The 17,232-nt window shown below is 37.9% G+C and overlaps 1 pseudogene; it reads right to left on the bottom strand.

The window, feature by feature from the left end:
* Positions 1-9,240: 9,240 nt before the first annotated feature.
* LOC140517837 (signal peptidase complex subunit 2 pseudogene) lies at positions 9,241-16,533 on the bottom strand (annotated as a pseudogene).
* Positions 16,534-17,232: the final 699 nt, after the last annotated feature.

Here is a 17,232-nt window from a genome sequence, read left to right on the forward strand (position 1 = left end):
AAGATTTTGAGTTTTAAATTTTCTTCCCCTTCTTCCCCTTCCCCTCCTCAAGATGGTGTGTAATCTGATATAGGTTCTACTCATATATTCATATTAAGCATATTTTCACATTAGTCATGTTGTAAATAAGAATTAGAACTAATAGGAGGAACCATGAGAAAGAAAAAACAAAACAAAACAACAAAAGAAAAAGAGAACAAATAGTATGCTTCCATCTGCATTCAGACTCCATAGTTCTTTCCCTGGATGCCGACAGCATTTTCCATCATGAGTCTTTTGGAGTTGTCTTAGGTCTTTGCATTGTTGATAAGAGCTAAGTCTATCAAAGTCAATCATCAAACACTGTGGCTGTTATTATGTACATTGTTCTCCTGGTTCTGCTCATTTAACTCAGCATCAGTTCATATAAGTCTTTCCAAAGTCTGCCTACTCATCATTTCTTATAGCACAATAGTATTCCATTATATTCATATAATGTAACTTGTTTAGCCATTCTCCAATTGATGGACATACACTTGATTTCTAATTCTTGGTCACCACAAAAAGAGCTGCTTTAAATATTTTTGTACGTAGGGGTCCTTTTCCCATTTTTATGATCTCTGGGATAGAGACCTAGAAGTGGAATTGCTGGATCAAATTGCATACACAATTTTATAGCTCTTTGGGAATAGTTCTGTTGACCTTAAAACTTAGTTAGAGAGAAAAGGCAACATGGCTAAATGCATACATTTTATGATTTAATTAATTAATTGATCAATTCCCTATTAAAGACAACAGTAACATAATGCATTATGGAGCCAGAAATGTTCTGGCTACCCAGTGCAGAAATCTTCTGGCTTATATACATTTTGCCATGAGAAAGGAACTCTCCTAGTTGAACAAATCATAAATTCAGTAAGACAAGACAATTAACAAAGTAATGTCGGTTGGGCCTTGCGATTCCAAGCTGTGTAAACATATGTCTCTGTGACATACAATAAGAAAATCCCACCAGGCTTCCTGTCCTAAACAGGTACTCGAAATAGCTGACACAGGAAAGGGTAAACAAAGTTCAATAGAAATTACGACCTAAGATGTCTATATTTTCTTTACCATTAATATGCCATAGATAATAAGATACAAAGGAAAGTCCCATTATTCAAGATATGCCATAACATAGGGTCTTAGGTTAAAGGTCTCCTTAAGGAATGTAGAGTCAGCCTTGGCTGGTTTTTGCTGACATAAGAAAGGCATTCTCTGAGTTTGCTTCAGAGAGAACAAAGAGATTATTCCAAAATTTTATATTAAACATTATCAGTTCCAAATTGCTCTCCAGAATGGTTGGATCAGTTCACAGCTCCACCAACAATGCATTAGTGTTCCAATTTTCCCACATCTCCTGCATTTATCATTTTTCCGTTTTGTCCTGTTAGCCAATCTTATAGGTATGATGTAGTTCCTCAGGGTCATTTTGATTTGCATTTCTTTAAGCAATAGTGATTTAGAGCATTTTTTCATGACTATAGATAGTTTAGTTTCTTCCTACGAAAACTGTCTGTTTGTGTCCTTTGACCTTTGCTGATTTGGCAGTTAAGGGATTATTGGTAACCATGGAGACAGCAGTTTCAGTTCAATGATAAGGTCAGAATTCAGACTGCAAAGGTTTAAGGAGTAAATGGGGAAGAGAGCAGGCAGCAAGTATAGGTAATTTTGTCAAGGAATTTGTTCAAGAAAAGGAAGAGAGATATAAGAAACAGCAGTTTGAAGAGATAATGATGTTTATATAAAGGATTTTTTTTTAGGGTAGAGGATATTTGGGCATGTTTGAAGTCAGTAGTGAAGCAACCATTTGTCGGAGATAGGGTAAACATTTTAGGGAAGGGGAATTTTTGAGAATACAAAAGATGGGAGGGGATGGGATCAAGTGCCAAGTGGACTTGGCAAGGAGAATCTTTTATCAAAAACTAGGGGAAAGGAGGAGAGAATGGTGTGTGTGTGTGATTATAATAGTAGCTAGTATTTATATCAGTGCTTTAAAGTTTTCAAAACTCTACAAATATCAATTCATTTTGTCTTCACAACAACCCTGGGAAGTAGGTGCTATTATTATCTCCATAAATATCAATTCATTTTGTCTTCACAACAACCCTGGGAAGTAGGTGCTATTATTATCTCCATTTGATTGATAAAGAAACTGAGGCAGATAGGTTAAGTGAATTGCACAGTCGCACAACTAGTAAAGTATCTGAGACTGAATATAAACTCTGGGCTTCCTGATTTCCAGCACTCTCTCTACTGTGTAAATTTGATGTCTCTGTGTTATTAAAGAGTTTTGAGATGAAGAGAATGAGAGAAGGACCTTACTTTGAAGGACTCTTTTTCCAGTAAGGTAAGGGGTAAGGTATTTAGTTGAGAGAGAGAGAGAGAGAGAGAGAGAGAGAGAGAGAGAGAGAGAGAGAGAGAGAGAGAGAGAGAGAGAAAGAGAGAGAGAAGGTGAGAAGGTGAAGGTACGGGAGATAAGAGGAAAGAAGAGAAGGGAAGGAAAACCTTTTGTGGGAGTGAGATAGGGAACCATTTAAAAAAGTGGAGAATTATTAGAGAGAAATTAAATAAGCCATATCCTTCTTGAGTATTATCCCAGAGACATTGGGAGCAACATGTTTGTATTTATTGACATGTAGCAATGCTGGGGTGGTTTCCCAATATAAGCATTCTTTCTCAGTTCTGGGAACTTGTAACAACTGAATCCGTAAATCTCTATATTTTTCAGCTTTGAGCCTCAGTTAGACACAATGCTCTGGCAAAGCACTACATTTGAACTCTCTCTTCTCCCCCACCTCCCCTGCCCCAGTTGACTTCTCTTCAACTGCATTCCTAATGAGTGTGTCTGGATTACAAAATGTCTGTGGTTAGTGTTATTTTAAAGGATGAAATAAACATTTAAAACAAAGAAAGGTATAAGAATTTCTTTCTGTCCATATGAGAAGGTTTCAGGTTCCTATGAGGGAATCCAGTGGAAGAAAGGAAATATACAATTACCAATTTGGGGTTACCATGCAAGGTGTTTCAATGACACAGTATATGTCCCAATGCCTCACATGCTTGGTAAGCACACATAGCTTTGTTCTTAGAGTCCTAGTACCCACTTATGGTGACTGCCCCACCTGTACTTCCATTATTTCACCTCCTTGAAGCTCCTCCACATTTCTCCATCTTCAGTTCTGTCAGAATCTGGGTTCCTCCCTCCTTACTGGCTCTAGTGAACTCTACAGAGCTAATGGAGAGCCTTTTAAGGAGCCTTCAGTATCAGGGTCATCATCATTAGCTAGCAAATGTCTGAGGCTGGATTTGAACTGAGGATTTCTGATAAAAGCATGTAAAAATTATTTCAAAGCCAATAGTTTGACTTATAAAGGAAACACATGAAAACTGATTATCCAATTGTGGTCTAAAGCAAAAGAAAAAAACTGATTTTTCTCCATTGGGTCCTTGCAATAAATACTAGGGCATCCAAGAAAGAGAATCTGAGATGGATAATTTCCCCAATAGGTCCCTGCAGATGTGTAGGAGACCAAAGTATAGCAGACCAAGGTCCAACACTACAATATCCTCTGAACTACTTTCTCAGAGAGTTACTCCACTTGTGGGTCTGAGATCCTGCTGTTATAGCTTATGATCACCGATTGGTGAGCTTCCCTTTAATCAATTAATAACTAATTAAATTAAGATTAAGTAGAAACAATTAGCTCAAAGTAGAGTTATTTACTAAGATGGTATAGAAAGAACAGTAGCTATAAAGTAGTCCCACCATAATTTTAGGAAACATTCTCCTCCAAATTCACTTAGAATCTGTGGGAAGAGTGGATACAAATGTTAGAACACAACGGTGGTGAGGCATATATCTAGGAATCACATTTGGTGAATGAAACTTCCATTACCATAAGACCCTCATGTAGTTTCCTCTTGGAATCCTCATGTAGCTTTTCACTGAATACAACGTCTTCGATAATTTGGCTGTTCAGCTGTGCGTCCAAGATTTCTTTCCTTCCATAACTCAACTCTCAGTTGCCAGGCTAATTCACTCTTGAGTCTATAGTCAACTTTCTTTGATGCTAGAGGGTTTACTTCTTAAACGTTTTTCATTGCTTCCTTATGTCTTTGTCTGACTAGGGAGTGTGTTTCTCTGTCTCTGCCACTTTGCCTCAAACTCTCTTGTCCTTACTGACTTCTGAATTTATGGATGAGGTGTCTCCTACTAGTGAGTAGCTCTATATTATACTAGGTGAGTAGCTCCATTGCTAGATATCATGGCTGATGGAGGAGAGGAGAGAAAATCCTTCCCCCATTTTCCATCCTCAAATATAGGCACAGAGATCAAACTCCATAAAGCTGCCCACTACAACTGACCAACTTCAAATGATTCCACTGTCTTTTGAGATCTCTACCTCCTGAGGAGGGGGGTCATAGTCAATCTTTTCTCAGCTGCTAAAATTGTCTCTTCCAATTTAACCAAGGAAAACTTTTTCATATTTCATGAAGACACCCCTGGGAAAGACCAGATCTTCCTGGTAATGACCAAATCTTTTCAGTTAGTAACTGTAACCTTGTTATCTGCCCTTAACTTTCTGTGTTTATAGCTTTGGTTTTCTGGATTAGAGGGCTAGTCAAAGACCAAGTGCTCTGTACAAGGAAATCTATCTATCCATCTATCTATCTGTCTGTCTATCTATTTCTATCATTCATCCATCTCTCTCTCTATCTCTACCATCTATCATCTATTGATCTATCTCTCATCTATGTATCTATCATTGAGTTCTTTCAGTACCATTCCATTATTAAACTCTAAAAATCCTGGCCAGAGTTGAAGCATTGAGCTTGGTTGATCAGAGCTTGTTTCCTTCAGGGATCCACCCTGCCCTTGGGGAAGGTCTGAGCTCCAAGTAAAGGTATGTGGTTGTCTCAAAGAACCAGAAGAACTGGTTGTCTTCAACTTAACTTTCTCCTTTTCCATGTGATATAGTATGCAAATACTTCCTGGATGTCTGGGAGTTGGATACAAAGGACTTTCACAGTAATGAGTGTCACTGTGGTATTACCATCGCAGTTGAATGTAGGTAACAGGGAAGGGAGAACCCACAAGGTTGATTACCCCCTCAAAAAGCATGTACTGGGAAGAAAAGGAGAGACAGGAAAAAACAGAGAGATGGAAAGACAGAGACCTAAGTATAGATGGAGAGACAAAGTGCTGAAATCCTCAGACTTGGCTACCTCTTTCATATCTTCTACATAATTAAGACAGAATACTTCCTTGGTAAAACCTTGCTGGAATTCTGATATTATCAAAATGGGTTTGGCCTGAGGCAATACTCTCTTGATAGTAGCAAGAATCTAGTCCCTAATCTACCTATTAGCTAATTGAACTACAGTGTTGGGGTGGAGGAGACAGGAAGAGAATTATCTAATTTCTTGAGATACAGCACCTGCTGCCAGAAGAAGACATTATTTTGTGGTGATTATCTCCTACCCAGGACATAAGGCTCCAAACCCAACAATTTCACTAGAGATTGAATTAAATTTCCCCTCATCATCTTCAGAATTCTCTAAAGATTTCTCCTTTCATCAAAGAGAGCCCAACTGGGTTGTATTTTCCTTGAGGGCGGAGATCCCATCTTCCCCTTCTATAAAACGATGGTTGTTCTAACATGGAAATGGGGCTGTTTGGGGATGATCTTAGTTTTAGCTGTATTTCTTATTAACAGTATGATCTGGGACAGGTCACTGGAACCTGTTTCCCTACTGTAAGATGAGTAACATTGGATTAAATGATATCGGAGGCCTTATCTAACACTGAGAGTCTAGGCATTGCGGTAGATAGAGCGTTGAACCTGGAGTCAGGAAGACTCATTTAACCTCTATTTGCTTCAGTTTCCTCATCTGTAAAGTGGGAATAAAAATAGCACCTACCTTGCAGAGTTATTGTGAAGATCAAAGGAGATGATATTTGTAAAGCACCTGGCACGTAGTAGGTGCTATACAAATGCTTATTCCTTTCCCCTGCTTCACCTCTCTCCCCTCTTCCCTTCCTTGACACAGCATTCCATGATTCTATAATTAGGAACTCTAAATGCCTGATTGCTTGATGATTTTTAAAAATTTCACTTAATTTTCAGTCTTTTTTGGGGGGGGCAGTTGCAAATACTTCTTGAGGGGATCCCATTTAATATACTGATAGAATAATACTGAATAGCTCACCAATGTGTTCTACAGTATCATCTATAAATCTCAAATATATCATTTTCTTCAATTCCATCCTGTAGTTTTATTTCCCCTATTATAATCTCATAATTTGTAGTCTAGAACTAAGACTCTGGGTTACAAGGACTAGGTTCAATGCTGGAGCTTCTTTCTAAGAAACTCTTTGGGGCTTATTTTATCTTCACCCAGGAATTTTCACTGGAAACACAAGAAAAAGGCCTTCAGGTCCTATGCAAGAATTTGGGCTAACTTGACAACAAAAAAAGAACTGGTTCAATTTCACCTGACAAACCTCCCCCACAAAATAACAAGGGTACACTCCTGAGACCACAGATAGTTATCACAGCTCTCTTTTTCTTTCCTGATGAAACTTACCTCCCCAGGAACCTACATAATCTTCCTGACTTGTAGAGCTATTCTGGGTGGGGGTTTCCAGAAGGAGAAAAGCAATGGAAGGTTTCTAGAAAGTAAAACAATTCCTCCCCAAGAATTTAAACAATTCCTCAAGACTTAGAGTGATCCAAACTCTCGCAACTTTCCTATGTCTATTGAGGTTATCACCATCTTTCCAGTCATCCAAGTTCACAATCTTAGACTCATCCTCAATTCTTAACTCTCCTTTACCTCTCACATCCAACCAGTTGTCAAACTTTGAGTGTCCTTCCTCATAACATCTCTTGCATGCATCCCTATTTTCCTACTCACATAGCCAACATCCTAGTTCAGATGCTCATCACCTCTCATGTAAACTATTGCAATAACTTCCTTGTTCTCTTTGTATGTAGTGTCTTTCCTCTCCAATCCATCCTCCATTCGTAAAACACAGTACTGACCATGTCACTCCGTGTTCAAACATTTCTAGTGGCTTTCTCTTGTCTCTAAGATAATTATAAATTCTGCTAGTATTTAAGGCCATTTACAATCACTCTCCAGATTACTTTTTCAAGCTTGTTGTACATACTTTGAGTTCTTCAAATTGGACTATTGGTTCCTTGTACACAATGGATTCATCTTTTGCTTTTCTTTTATTCTTTAAAAATATTTTTTAAAAATTATATACTTGAGTCATCAGCATGAACATTTCCATGTATAAAGGGCAGGAAAAAAAGGATTATGCATGTAACCATGTCTCTACCACATATAGTTTGTTTTTAAAGTATGTATCAACTTTAATATGTTAGTATTAACAAAACTCTTATCTGTGTCCTCTTCCGAACTTCCTCTTGCTTTCTTGTATTTTTTTTTTACATGTCTCACAGATGTTTTTCTTTCTTTTTTCATCAATTTGGATCACTTCTTTTACAACGAATTTTCTGCAGGGAAGAAGTCAATATGACATAAACCGAAATCAGCCCAGAAACTCATGTGGCTCTTACAGGACAGACCAAGGCTAGTTCAATTCTTTTGCCAGGACAATTGATCAACAGCTTCACTTGTAGTGTCAGAAAAAGATTATTTAGGAGGTTATGATGAGACACAGCAGAAGCTAGAAAAAATTTTGAAAACTCAGGAAGGTCTGCAGCAGAATTTTGAAGGAACTCTCCTCTATTTTATTTCTCTGAAACAATTAAAATTGCTTCCAGGGACCTTCAGTGGCACTGTTAACAACCTAATCTCCAGTTTAGCTTCATGACAGTTAGTGAAATAAAACTAATCATTTTAACCTTCCATGGAAATGCTAGACCAACTATGCTGATAAGCATTTATTCTTGATGAATGAATGAGTGAGGAAAGGAAGAAACCAATGAATTGAATTCTGAAGCTGAGATTCTCCCAAGCAGGGAAAGAACTAGGGATTCAAGCAACTCATCTCTGTTCTCACCTCTTTTCAGGATCTAGTCCACACAATTGATAATACTAGTAAAGACCAAGGTATAGCCACTTTGAGTCTCTTTCCTTTTCCATTGTTTGACTCCATCGTTGGTTGATCTAAAGACTTCTGTGCTAATACACTGAATGAGAAATGTTCCAAAAAGATCTTGACAGTATAGAGTGATGGGCTCAATCTTTTTTTTCAGGTCTTCTTTTATTGAAAAAAATAAGTCCATTTATAAGATGGCAGGTAATAAGGGATATATAACAAAATGAAGAAATGTAGGGGAAGTTGTGGAGGAAGTAAAGAAAACTAAAAACAGCATTAACTTATTTGATTGATCAAGAAAACAAAAAACTGACATTTGGAAAGAGGCTCTCTCCTTCCCCTGGTCTCTATCCAACAAATAGAGTGATGGGTATAATGTATTATTACTTTTAAAAGTCGCCCTTCCCTCATCCCAATTTAATAAAATAAATATAAAACTGAAGAAGAGTATGTCTTGGGAGGGAGATATGCTATTCAAAGGTTTTGTTCTGAATTCCTGAGGGATGCAAGTGCTGGAATAATGAAACACAGAAAGGTATAACCAAATCCACAATAGAGGGAGCTGATTAAAAACTAAAAAACAAGGTAGCTATGACAGAATTCTAAAAGGAATAAAGTACTGTGGGTTCAAAGGAGAAAGACTATAGAGTTTTGAGCAAAAATCTCTTTCAGTGGTCCTTGATAAATCAAGAGTCTATTTTATGTAATCACAAAGGTCAGAGAAAGACCAGAATGGCAAGTTAAAGCTCTGCATGGTATATGGATGAAGCCTGACCCTGAGCTAAACACTAGCTCCCAACTCTTGGTTCCACACTAGGAACTCTTATTGATCCAAAAGGGAAAAAAATTGCATTATAATACATGAGACATTTTAAGCATTCTTTACTCTATCAGTCTTACTATTTTGACTTTTGAGTTGCTTACTTGCATTTTGTTTTCCTTTAGTTTTGTGTTTTTTGTTTTCCATGGACAAGATGGAGAGATGTAAGTTGGACTATTGTGCAGTTTTGTATATTTGAAAAGGGTTCAATGACCAGACCCAAAGAGCAGTTATCAATGATGGGTCACAGTCAATGGATCAGTGAATGGGTGGAGGTCTTCTTCATTATCATAAAAGAAAACACAGTTGTCATTTCCAGAAATGGTTATTTCATTTTCCCCTCTCTATTGAGACAGTCATGGAGTTTGGAGATTTCAGGCCTATAGGCCTCCAAAGCCAGCATCTCACTGTTGAAGAATTTAGTAATAGACTTGTTGAACCCTATTTCTCTCTGCTCCTTGGTTTTCCTACTGATGAAAGTCACCTTTAAGGTCTATTTGTCATCCAATTCTTAAGACTGAAGGATAACTATCAAACATCATGAGGATCCATTCCCAGTGGATTTTTCTATGCACTATAGGAAAATTGTTTTTCCTTCTTTTACAAGATGGAGATGGTTAGGGTTCCCACTATGATGACATAGGATATGACACACAAAGTAAGGACTGATTTGGACACTGCAAAAAGGTGCAGACAGTCCCAGACAAACACCGCAATGGTAAAGAAACAGAGGATTGTATAGATGACATGCATCTATTCATCAGACCAAAATTTTCCACATACTTACAATTTTCCATTCTTTTTTGGATGGAGTTAGTCAAATATTTTTTCACTGCTGATCCCTATCACTTGTTAGTTTTGTCAACAATTTTCCACTTCTCCAATAACTAGTTCTCATTTTTGAGGAAAGGAAAAAAAGTATGTTAACAATTAGATCTTTGCCAAGGAGATAAAAGAGTTCCCCATTACAGAACAATTTTGGGCAGAGCCTGAATGACCACTTGTCAAGGACCCTGTAGAAGGGATTTCTGTTCAGGTACAGATTGGGCTAGGTGATTCCTGAGGTCTCTACTAAGTCTAAGCTTCTTTCATTCTATCCCAGCATAACTAGAACCTCCTGTGAGCTTAAGGGAACTTGTAGGAAGTTGTAATGTTAGTGATCTCAGCCAGAGAATATTTGGAATCTTCAGAGATGATTTAGGGAATCTCCAAAATTGTAAACACAGTCCACACCTGCTGAAGTCTTTGGCAAGATGGTGATTGAGCAAAGTTTTGTAATGCAGGAATATTCACATCATTAGGTCCATCTTAATAGGTATGACAGCAGGAAATAGATCTTTGTTGGAATTAGTATATGTATTTAAGCATCTGGTGTGCTCCAGAAATAGATATTATGACAGCTCATATCTGAGATGTTCTCTCTCCTTTGCTCCCTCTTGGAACTTCTATCTCTCTTCAAGGCTCAACTTAAGGGCCACCTCCAACAAAAATCCTTCCCTGATTCTCTCAGTTCTTAGTGCTTGACTATCCCTGAAATTACTTGGTATCTGTTCAATATTTGCAAGTTATATTCCCTTTAAGATACCACTGAGCACAGGGACTGTCATTTTGGGGGCGTTTCTTTCCACAATACCTGCTTGGCATGCAGAAGTTGCTTAATAAATGTTTCTTGAATTGAATGACATCAGTGATGAGAATAACATTCAGTCACTTAATTTTTGTGTCTCCCATTCTGGATAAAGAGCAGTGGTGCTGATGGGAGCTCACATCCACACATATCCAATACATGGATTTTACCCTCAATTGCTGATGTTGAATCTCAATTTTTTCCAACCTGTAAGGTTGGATGTCCTTCTTCTGGTTATAGCAGCTAAAGTAAACAGTAAAGTGAAATTGAAAATCATAGACAAGGCCTTTGAACACTGGACATTAACTTCATAGTGAATCCTAGTCTGTGGTTGTTTAAATAATTTCTGGTCAGCTGAGGGTCAGGAGTTTATGGAAGTTATGACATACTATATATGGTTCAAGAGGCTCTAGTCCAGATTCTGTCAGCACCTAGTTGAATGACTTTGGGACAATCATTTAACCTCTCTAAATATCAGTTTCCTCATCTGTAATCTGAAGAGATAAGAAAGATGATAAACTATGAGTGCAAGGATTTTGTTTTGACCTTTTTTGTTTATTTTTCCAAGCACTTCTATCTATTCTTCCACCTATCTACTTTTCCATGTATTTCCTATCTATCTGTCCTTATACCTTCTATCTATCCATCCTTCCATCTATCTATCTGTCATTTATCTATCTATTCATCCAACCTTCTAGTTATCATCTATTTACCTGTCTGTCCTTCCTTCCATCTATCATCTATCAATCTAATATCTTATCTATCCATCTTTCAGTATCTATATATCCATTCATCCTTCCATCTATCATCTATCCTCTATCCTTCCTCCCATCATTTGTCCATCCATCCATCCATCCATCCATCCATCCATCCATCCATCCATCCATCCATCACCTATCACTATTGGTTTTGCCAGCATAGGTAGTGAATTTAGATGACAACCTTCTGTGGCTTAGCAAATAAGACCTAATGAATTGGTTGAGCCACAAAGGAGTTATCAGAATTGATGAGGTTCACAGAGTTAATGTTAGTCAGAGGTAAGACTGTAACTTAGGTCTTTGTCCCTATAAAGGAGGAGGAAATAGGGTGTTCTATGACAACATGGAGAATCTCTCTCTTAGTCATTACCAGCACGATTCTTGCCAAAATCCTCTTTAATTGTCTGATTCTTCACCTGGAAGATGCTTGTCTACTCAAGAGTCAGTGTGGCTTTGGAAAGGGTCAAGGAATAATTGATATAGTGTTTGCTACCCCACTCCAGTAGAAATGCCAGGATCAGAATGAAAATCTGTACACAATGTTCATTGATCTGACCAAGGTCTTTGGTACCATCAGTCATGAGGAATTGTGGAAAATTATGCCAAAATTTAGTTGCCCAGAGAAGTTCATTGGTATTGTATATCAATTCCATGATGACATGCTTGTATGGGTTCTGGATAATGGATGATGCTCTCATGCTTTCCCAGTCACCAATGGAGTGAAAGAAGACTGTATGCTTGCTCTCGTGCTTTTTTTCCCCAGCAATGTTGGAATGCCTTCAACAAGAATAAAAACAGTATCAATGTCAGCTACTGCACTGAGGGTAAATGATTTAGCTTGAAAAGGCTGCAAGCCAAGACTAAAGTGAAGGGAGAGTGGATGCGTTCCTTTGTTTTAGCTGATTTTTGTGCACTCAATGCAACTTCTGAGGCTGAGAAGCAACTGTTGCTTGAGTTGATTTTGGCCTCACAATTAACACAACGAAAACACATTTGGAATTTCCGCTCCTGTATTAGCAACCACACTAGTACACAAGATGGGCTCCCATCATAGGTTCTTTGATCTTCTTTTCTAAAGGAAAGAGAGCTTTAAAGGGGTTAACAGTCTTACTTTAATTACAGATAAGAAAGAAGTAAGTATAGAAAATATAAGCAGAGAAATTAGCACAGAGATTCAACAGACAGGGTTCCTACTGTCTGAACAAAGTAATATAGCCACCTACATACACCACCAGACTGGGGAGAGCACAAACCTCTGAGTAGTTGAGGAACTCTTAACAACTGGCTACTCAGAATCCAGTCCAGGAAATCAAAAGGTTCTTCTCATGAGTGAGACCCCAAAGCAAAATACCAGCCTCCCAGTATATATAGTTTTCAACTAATAGACTCAGAGCCAGAAGGCATCACAACCCATGTGCACCCTAGGTGTTATCTTCAACTTCGCACTATTTCTCATCCTCCACATCCAGTCCACTGCCAAGCTTGTTGATTTCACCTTTGCAACATCTCTCAAACATCCTATCTTATTTCCTCTGACACTGCCACCACTCTGGTGCCCACCCTCAGCACTTCATGCCTAGGCTATTGCAATAGTCTGCTGGTGGGTCTGCCAGTCTCAAGTCCCTCTCCATTCCAATCCATCCTTCACTTAGCCATCAAAATTATTTTCCTAAAGTGTAGGTCCTGACCATTACCTTCCTACTCAATAAACTCTCATCACTCCTGAATCCAATACAAAATCCTCCATTTGGTGTTCAAAACCCTTTATGACCCAGCCTTCTCCTACCTTTCCAGTTTTCTTATACTTTACTTCTCAAAATGGACTCTTTACTCTGGACTCTTTACTCTTCCATAAATTAGCTGCTTCATCTCAGTTCCAGGTATTTTCTCTGGCTGTCCCCAGTATGCTCTCATTTCTCATCACCTACTGACTTCCCTGGTTTCCTTCAAGTCTCAACTAAAATCCTATCTTATATAGAAAGTTTGTTCCAATTCCTCTTAATTCTATCCCTTTCACTCTCTTTATCATTTATGTATCCTGCATATATTATTATCCTGCATATAGCTTGTTGTCTCCCCTATTAGATTGTGAACTTCTTGAAGGAAGAGACTGTCTTTTGCCTCTTTTTGTATCCCCAGAACTTAGCACAGTGCCTGGTACTTATAAGTTGCTAACTAAATGTTTACTGACTGACTGATTGCTTTGCAAACCTTAAACTATTGTATAAAGGTGAGTTACTATTATTTCAAGCTGAGTATACTACAGTGGAATGATCACTGGATTTGAAGCCACAGGAGTGGAGTTCAACTACTGTCTATGCCAGTATGGAACCATGAGCAAATCATAGAACATTTTGGGACCTCAGTTCCCTCATATGTAAAATGAGGGGTTTTTTTTGTAGTGGTGAAGATCTGGAAACTAAGGGTGTACCCATAAATAATGGGCCATTTTGATATAAAAAACATTGAAGGGAATGGCTTCAGAAAAATCTGGGAAAACTGATGAAAGATGATGAACTGATGCAGAGGGAAAGGAGCAGATTTATGAATAGCAACCACATTGTAAAGACAAAACCTTTGAAAGACTTAAAGATCAGTATACTGACTACTTACCATTTCAGAAGACCTGTGATGAAGCATGCTACCCACCTCCTGAAAGGGAAGTAAGAAAGGGATGCAAGATACAGATCAAGACATATTTTCTGGACAAGGCCAATGCAGGATTTAGTTTGCTTGCCTATGTATATTTATTCCAAAGGTTTTGCTTGTTTCCTTTTTCTTTTCAAAGGGGAGAGGGAAGGAAAATAGATTTTTGCTCACTGAAAAAATTTAATGAAATTTTTAGAATGTCGGGGTTGGATCTGCAAAGCCTCTTCCAGTTCTAGTTCTATAATTCCCTAAGATTCCTCCATGAAATCTATGATTTTCTACTTCTGTTCATTCTATTGGGGATCCTAATACTTAAGCCTCAACATTTGCAGCTGAAACTCTTCTTGCTCAACTTCTTTTCCTAAAATAATAACCTGTTTAAAAAAAAAAAAAGAAAATTTATGTAGTTAAGGGAATTTCCCTCTAAAAAGGAAGTATTTAAAGTAATTCCTTCTGATAATATAAATAATCATTTCTTCATTTATTTTGTGGTCTGTGCTCTGATTTACAGCAGCAGATTTTCTTAAGGGAGAGCATCCTTATAAACATATGGGAAGGTAATTCATGAGAATTGATAGCATGCCAAGTTTGTTCAGTATATTATACAGAGCAGAGAGAAAGTCTTCTATGTTGGATGCTTTGAGATGAAATATTCTAAGCCTCATGATACAACTGTAATAAAGGATCTATTGTGTTCTGGATTGAAAAAGAAAAACATGCCAAGATAGTGTGTGTAAGTGAATAAATAAAGCAACCAGAGATAAATGAAAGGATTGATGAATGAAAAGAAAAAAGAGTGAATGAAAAAATAGATGAATACATGAAAGTATTACTTTAAGGAGAAGGTTGTCTTTTTCCTTTCTTTGAGAAAGATAGAAAAGAAGACAACGAAAAAAGAAAGCAGAAGTCTCATTCATTTGGAAATGAATATTGTGTGCCACACTTGATAACAGTACTGATATCTGACCTATTAGAAGTATCATTATCTCTGAGCCTAGAGTGAGCAAATGACTCAAAATTTTCCAGGAAAATATTCATTTTAATGATCTCAGACATAGAATAGAATCAAAGGCTAAATCAAATGTAATCAAATACTAAAATGTATGCTGCAGACAATAAATATGTTGGATACATCAGAAAAGGGGGAATTGAATATTGGAGTTCTCAAGGAAGGTTTTTATGGAAGAATGAGAGCTGAGATGGGTCTTATTTGGCATCTGAATTGTTTATTTGCTTCTTTTCAAGTAAAGAAAAATGAGATAATTCTCACATTATTCTTACGATAGCGTCTAAGGAGAGCAAAGCAGGTATTGTGCCCTTCATGTTACAGACTGAAGAAGAGGAATCCCAAAGAGGTTATGTGGTTAAGGCCAAGTTACCACAGTGAGTCAGCAGGAGCCTTAAGTAGCAGCCCAGGGCTCTTTCCATTAGATCAGGATACTGATTAAGTGAGGTTTAGGGACACTTTGCCTGTCAAGGACACTAGCCAATAGTATGGGAACCCTTAATTTAAAAAGGCTCCAAGAGTCTTGGAGAGTCCTGAGTTTTTTTAGGTCAAACATTTGGTATCACTGTGGTTTGGGTTTCTGCAGCAAAACTTTGACTTTTCAGGAAAAAGGAAGCCCATCACCAATTCCACAACAGAAGCCTTCTTTCCGTTGTGCAAACTTTAAGTCAGAGGGATTACTGAGATCTGGGGCTGGCCCCTGAGTCTTCAGTAGTTTTAGTGATGTAATATTGGAAACGATGAATCAGTAGGAAGAAATAATTTCAGACAAAATCTCCCACACCAGATTTATTAGTGCCTTCTCACTCAACCAAGATCAAACCCTCTTCTAGCTCAGTGGGGCAAGATTTGGTGATAATTAGTCAATAAGCATTTATTAAACACCTATTAAACGCCTATATGCCAGGCACTGTGATAAGTGCTGGGGATGTAAAAACGGGTAACAGACAATTCACCATTCTCCAGTGCTTTAAATCTAATAGGAGAGACAACAGATATGTATAAACTATATGCAAGATAAATAGGAAATAGCTATATACAAATAAATAAGCAGTAATTAAGAGAAGGAAAACACTATAATTAAGAAAGGTTAGGAAAGGTTTCCTACAGAAAATGTGATTTTAGTTGGGTCTTGAGAAAGCCAGAAAGCTGATAGGTGGAGATAAGGAGGGAGAGCATTCCAGGCATGGGAGATGGCAGAGAAAATGCCCAGTCGGGAGATGAGTGTCTTGTTCATAGAATAGCAAGGAGAAAGTCCCTCTATCTTTGGGGAAATCAACGTCTTTGCCCTATTTTGGACCAAAACTTGTGATTTCTGGTATAGGGAACTCCCTTTGAGGAAACTCTTTTTACTAATATAGATCAGCAAATGTTCCGTAATGTATAATTTTGGAAAGCTGTCTAGTTCACACATATGTTATTTGGAACCTTGGCTATTTATCTACTTCACTACATTACTGTGCAGAGATTATGAATGAAGTACTGAATAGGAACGGACATGCTCAGGGATGACAAGTAGGCAGAGGTTCCCCAGTCCTTCAGTCCCAGTCTCAGTCCCATGGGCGGTGGCTCTTGCATGGTGGTATTCCTATCCTGTTTGACAGCCTGGGACTCTGGATCTTTGACTTTATGTCTGATGACTGTTGCTGGGAAGATTCACAGGGAACAAGTGGGAAAATCCCCTTACCTTAACCCCCATCTTTATCAACTAGCTTCGCATATCTTTATAAGATAGAGTACCTTATAAACTGTACCTAAATGAAATTTGCTTAGCTGGTTACTAGGTACATTAGAATTTCCTGGTAATAGGTCAATCAATGGTCAAACATGAAATCACTTTTGTCAGCTAGAGTTGAACAACTGACCAATCCTCAAAATTACCTCTCTGTGTTTGCTCCTACAAAGATTTTTTTTTTGTTATAAAAGCCCTGGGAGTTTAGGGCAAAACATAGAGGTGGGGGAAACAATCAAGCAAGAAGGATTTATTTAGCACCTATTATGTGCCAGGCCCTGTGCCTTGCACTAGGGATGCAAAAAAACCAAGGCAAACTAGTCAGTTAATAGAGCCAAGAATGTTCTCTCCCTTGTCTTTGCTTGGGTAGAAGTAGGGAATTTTGGAGAAGAAATAGGTTCCTATGCTTCTAGGAAAGAATGAGAATTTTCCTTCTGAATCCAAAAGAGGTATGTGAAAGGGTGTTATCAAGCAAAGTGTGTGCAGTTCTCTGGGACAAAAATGACCTAATATCAAGGTAGAAATAATAAACATGAAACTAAGTA

The sequence above is a fragment of the Notamacropus eugenii genome, chromosome 1, assembly GCF_028372415.1.
Source record: "Notamacropus eugenii isolate mMacEug1 chromosome 1, mMacEug1.pri_v2, whole genome shotgun sequence".
In the NCBI taxonomy this organism is placed as follows: Eukaryota; Metazoa; Chordata; class Mammalia; order Diprotodontia; family Macropodidae; genus Notamacropus; species Notamacropus eugenii.